Here is a 6,225-nt window from a genome sequence, read left to right on the forward strand (position 1 = left end):
CTGCGACGTGGCTGATTTTTATTGTGGTCCGTGATTGTCTGTAGACCCTGCCACATACGGCTTGTGTCTGAGCCATTGAATTGCAACTCCACTTTGTCTTTATACTGATGTTTTGCCTGTTTGGTTGCCTTGCAGAGGAAATTACTAGTCTGTTTGTATTCTGCCGTATTCCCAGTCACCTTGTCATGGTTAAATGCGGTGGTTCGCGCTTTCAGTTTTGCGTGAATGCTGCCATCTGTCCACAGTTTCTGGTTAGGGTAGGTTTTAATGGTCACAGTGGGTACAACATCTCCTACATCCCCTAACCGTCAAGTGTACACTTCAATATTATTCTCTGAAGCTACATATCCCAGTCCGAGTGATCAAAACAATCTTGAAGCGTGGATTCCGATTGGTCAGACCAGTGTTGAATAGTCCTTAGCACGGGTACTTCCTGTTTGAGTTTCTGCATATAGGAAGGGAGGAGTAAAATGGAGTGGTGGTCAGATTTGACGAAAGGAGGGTGGGGGAGGGCATTGTATGAATCCCGGAAGTTGGAATAACAATGGTTGAGTTTTTCCAGCCTGAGTACTACAGTCGATATGCTGATAGAATTTAGGTGGCCTTTTCCTCAAATTTGCTTTGTTAATATCCCCAACTACGGTAAATGCACCCTCAGGATATATGGTTTCCAGTTTGCATAAAGTCCAGTGAAGTTCCTTGAGGGCCGTTGTGGTATCGGCTTGAGGGGGGATATAAGCTGCTGTGACAATAACCAAAGAGAATTCTATTGGGAGATAATATGGTCGGCATTTGATTGTGAGGTATTCTAGGTTGGGTGAACAAAAGGACTTGAGGTCCTATATGTTATTACAATCATACCTGTCGGCGGGATGAACTGTGTATCCAGATGGCTGGACCGACTCCGACAGTATTTCCTGAGAGAGCCATGTTTCCGTGAAACAGAGTATGTTACAATCCCTGATGTCTCTCTGGAAAGAAACCCTGCCCTGATCTTCTCAACTTTGTTATCCAGGGACTGAACATTAGCGATTAATATACTCGGAAGCAGTGGGTGGTGTGCGCGCCTCCTAAGTCGGACTAGAAGACCTATTCGAGTCCCTCTTTTTCACCAGCGTTGTTTTGGTCAGCCCCTGGAATCAGTTCAATTGCCCTGGGTGGTGGGAACAAAGGATCAACTTCGGGAAAGTCGTATTCCTGATCGTAATACTGGTAGTGCTGGTGAGTTACCGCTGCTTTTATATCCCAAAATTCTTCCCAGTTGTATATAATAACACATAACATTTTCTTGGCTAACAATGTAAGAAATAATACATAAATTCACAAAATACTGCAAAGTTTCCTAAGAACTAGAAGCGAGGCAGCCCTCTCGGAACCATCTTATCTCAATATCAGAGCAAAAACCAAGCTATGAGGTCGAAGGAATTGTCCGTAGAGCTCCGAGGCAGGATTTTGTCGAGGCACAGGTCTGGGGAAGGGTACCCAAAACAGTTCTGCAGCATTGAAGGTCCCCAAGAACACAGTGGCCTTTATCATTCTTAAATGGAAGAAGTTTGGAACCACCAAGACAGGAAGGACAACCATTTCTGCAGCACTCCACCAATTAGGCCTTTATGGTAGAGTAGCCACAGACGGAAGCCACTCCTCAGTAAAATACACATTACAGTCCGCTTGGAGTTTGCCAAAAGGCACCTAAACGGCTCTCAGACTATCATAAATACGATTCTCTGGTCTGATGAAACCAAGATTGAACTCTTTGGCCTGAATGCCAACCGTCACGTCTGGAGGAAACCTGGCACCATCTATACGGTGAAGCATGGTGGTGGCAGCATCATCCTGTGGAGATGTTTTTCAGTGGAAGGAACTGGGAGACTATTCTGGATCAAGGGGAATATGAACGGGGCAAAGTACAGAGAGTTCCTTGATGAAAACCTGCAATAGGACAACGACCCTAAGCACACAGCCAAGACAAAGCAGTGGCTTTGGGTCAAGTCTTTGAATGTCCTTGATTGGCCCAGCCAGAGCCCTAACTTGAACCCGATTGAACATCTCTTGGGAGACCTGAAAATAGCTGTGCTGCGATGCTCCTCTTCCAACCTGACAGAGCTTGAGAGGATCTGCAGAGAAGAACGGGAGAAACTCCCCAAATACAGGTGTGCCAAGCTTGTAGCGTCATACCCAAGAAGAGTCAAGGCTGTAATCGCTGCCAAAGGTGCTTCAACAAAGTGCTGAGTATATGGTCTGAATACTATTCTAAATGAGATTTACATTTCTATTATTTATTTTTTAGCAAAGATTTCTAAAAACCTGTTTTTTCTTTGTCACTATTAGTGGTCTGAATACTTTCCGAATGCACTGTATATCCAGCTTTACATAGGTTGGTAGATACTCTACATCAAACATTAATAATAGAGCAACTTTTTCTCATTCTCCACACAGGTCAAGTGATGTGCCTTAACACCCCTGGAATTTTTTGCCTAAGATATTGATTTTCAATGTCCAACGGGATTCCAGAAATATCTTTTGCTCCGAAAATCACAGCTGTTCAATTCATGCGTTGCTAATTTTGTGAGCCATAATGCACGCTCCTTTTGCTATATTAACACCAAACCGCTCCTGGTTACTTTGACTGCATCCACTTCTCCCAGCGCCTTCTTTACCTAGTGACTTCAAAAGGGTTTCCCAAAGGAACTTCAATTTTAGCACTTTTTGTTTCATTCTTGGTCTTCACTGTTCACTCATCTTTCTCACTAACTGTTGTCGACGTGCTTTCAGCTTCAAATAACACTTCTGATTCCACCATGTCAACTTCCTCCATCCGGCTCAAAGTTACATTCCTTCATCAATCAAAATCGACACAAAACACAACAACAGCCCACTTTCTAGGACTAAATTAAATAAATTACATTGTTAAATACATGTGAGAATTGCTTTAGGAAATGCAGTTCAAATGTACAGTTTTGAATTGAGTGAAGTCTGACGGTAGTCACATTTGGATTTGGTCCTTTCTAATTTGCCCATCTAGCGACTATTACCCCCTGGCCTCCACCTAAAGCAACCATTAACATACAAAATGGAGGTGAAAAGAATAGTGTGTGTGTGTGTGCAAATTGTAAGCTACACACAAGTCATTGTGTCTGTCATTTGGTTGGATGGTAACTGGAAGAGCTATGGGTTGTTGGTGACTACTGTCTGTAGTTCTGCTGGTCCGTGATGCTGCAGGTGAGGTCAGAACATTATTTATCAAAAGATAATAAATAATTATTTTGACTTACAGTACCAGTCAAAAGTTCGGACACACCTACTCATTCAAAGGTTTTTCTTTATTTGTACTATTTTCTACATTGTAGGATAATAGTGAAGACATCAAAACTATGATATAACACATTGTAACGGTTTTGACTTGAGGTTATTTTTTTTTATAGGGGTGCCAGGTAGGTTGTGCCTACCAGAGAAAACATTGGTCTCTCCTTTTAGTTTGGGAGGGAATGAGTCCCATCTGGTCCGTCAAGTCTACACCATACAAAGGACTTATGTAAACGTCAGAAGGGAAATCAACTTTTCATAAACCCTTAAAACATTGAAAGAACTTCAAAAACAACTATTCTTTTCCGTGGGTTGTATTAGCAACATCAATGGATTACACACACATAATAATATAACACAATGAGTTCTGGTTCCTCCAGAAATGTCCTGTACCTCGGGCCTAAAAAGAGTCCCGCCCGGTAAGGAGTTCAGTGAACTCAAGTGACTTGTCACGCAATGTTGGTCCGTTCATTCCGTGTAGCGTAAACCCAGTATTAAATCATACAATCAATATAACCATTTTACCACAGAACTTTAAAGCGTATCTGCTCTTACTAATTCCTCAACTACATCTAACTACATAAATCATCACCGTATATATCATATCAAAACAAATGAAATACCGTATACAAAAAAGGTGGTAGTCAGTCGGTCAGTCAGACAATCCAATCCGCCAACAGATCTCCAGCGGAGAAAGGCCACGAAGAATAGAGAGGAGTAGTCCACGGACGCAAAGAGTGGATCCGATCCTGGGTAAACTCTCAGGCTACAAAACACACGTTTAACAGCAACAAAACAACCGGAATAGAGAAGCTTCGGGAACACATCCTCAGTCACGTCTCCATCACAAACGCCACTTTTGCGCAGCTGATGCTGGCTATTTAATTGGGAATTAAAGGGCAAGCACCCTATTGGAAGGAGAAGCACTGAGACGGCTCAAAATAATTCAGGGCCGTCACAACATGGAATAATGTAGTAACCTAAAATATGTTATACAAATCAAAATATATTTTATATTTGTCACGACTATCACCGAAGGTGGCTCCCCTTCCCGTTCGGGTGGCACTCGGGTGGTCGTCGTCACCGGTCTACTAGCTGCTACCGATCCCTTGTCCCCTTTTCGTTTTGTTTGGTCTAATTGGTTTCACCTGTTCCTTGTTTTGGGTTGGGGTTATTTAAGTTCAGTTAGCCCGCCTGTGTTCGTGCGTGCTTGTTTGCTGAGTGTCCTGTCATTGATTTTCCGCTGTGCAGCGTATGTACCGGTGTTGTACATTTTGGAGTGTTTTACGCCTGTGTTCGGCGTTACCCTCTTTTGTTCGCTGTGATTGTTCCGGAATAAATGGTTTGTCCTGAATCCTCTGCTCTCTGCGCCTGATTCCACACCCATCACTCTTCGAAGCCTGACAATATTTGAGATTCTTCAAAGTAGCCACCCTTTGCCTTGACGACAGCTTTGCACACTCTTGGCATTCTCTCAACCAGCTTCACCTGGAAGGCTTTTCCAACTGTATTGAAGGATTTCCCACATATGCTGAGCACTTGTTGGTTGCTTTTCCTTCACTCTGCGGTCCAACTTATCCCAAATGATCTCAATTTGGTTGAGGTCAGGTGATTGTGGAGGCCAGGTCATCTGATACAGCACTCCATCTCTCCCCTTCTTGGTCAAATAGCCCTTACACAGCCTAGAGGTGTGTTGGTTCATTGTCCTATTATTTGTTTTTCAACCAGATGGGATGGCGTATAGCTGCAGACTGTTGTGGTAGCCATGCTGGTTAAGTGTGCCTTGAACTCTAAATACATCACAGACAGTGTCACCAGCAAAGCACCCCCACACCATAACACCTCCTCCTCCATGGTGAACGGTGGGAACTACACATGCGGAGATCATCCATTCACCTACTCTGCGTCTCACAAAGACACGGCGGTTGGAACCAAAAATCTCAAATTTGGACTCATCAGACCAAACGACAGATTTCCACTGGTCTAATGTCCATTGCTCGTGTTTCTTGGCCCAAGCAAGTCTCTTCTTCTTATTGGCTTCGTTCAGTCGTGGTTTCTTTTCAGCACATAAGGCTCCAAAGTGGTGCAGTGGTCTAAGGCACTGAATCTCAGTCCAAGAGGTGTCACTACAGACACCCAGGTTCGAATCCAGGCTGTGTCACAACTAGCCGTGATTGGGAGTCCCATAGGGAGGCGCACAATTGGCCCAGTGTCGTCCAGGTATGGCGAGTGTAGGCCGTCATTGTAAATAAGAATTTGTTCTCAACTGACTTGCCTAGTTAAAATAAAGGTTACATTTGACCATGAAGCCCTGATTCACAGTGTCCTCTGAACATCTGATGTTGACATGTGTCTGTTACTTGACTCTGTGAAGCATTTATTTGGGCTGCAAATTCTGCGGCTGGTAACTCTAATGAATTTATCCTCTGCCGTAGAGGTAACTCTGGGTCTTCCTTTCCTGTGGCGGTCCTCATGAGAGCCAGTTTCATCATAGCACTTGAAGAAACTTTCAAAGTTCTTGAAATTGTCCAGACTGACTGACCTTCGTGTCTTCAAGTAATGATGGACTGTCGTTTCCCTTTGCTTATTTGAGCTGTTCTTGCCATGGATTTGGTCTTTTACCAAATAGGGCTATCTTCTGTATACCACCCCTACCTTGTCACAACACAACTGATTGGCTCAAATGCATTAAGAAGGAAAGAAATTCCACAAATTAACTTTTAACAAGGCACACCTGTTAATGGATATGCATTCCAGGTGACAACCTCATGAAGCTGGTTGAGAGAATGCCAAGAGTTTGCAAAGCTGTCATCAATGTAAAGGGTGGCTACTTTGAGGAATCTACAACAATAAAATATATTTGGATTTGTTTAACACTTTTTTGGTTACTACATGATTCCATGTGTGTTATATCACAGT

This window comes from Oncorhynchus clarkii, chromosome 12 (genome assembly GCF_045791955.1).
Source record: "Oncorhynchus clarkii lewisi isolate Uvic-CL-2024 chromosome 12, UVic_Ocla_1.0, whole genome shotgun sequence".
Classification (NCBI taxonomy): Eukaryota; Metazoa; Chordata; class Actinopteri; order Salmoniformes; family Salmonidae; genus Oncorhynchus; species Oncorhynchus clarkii.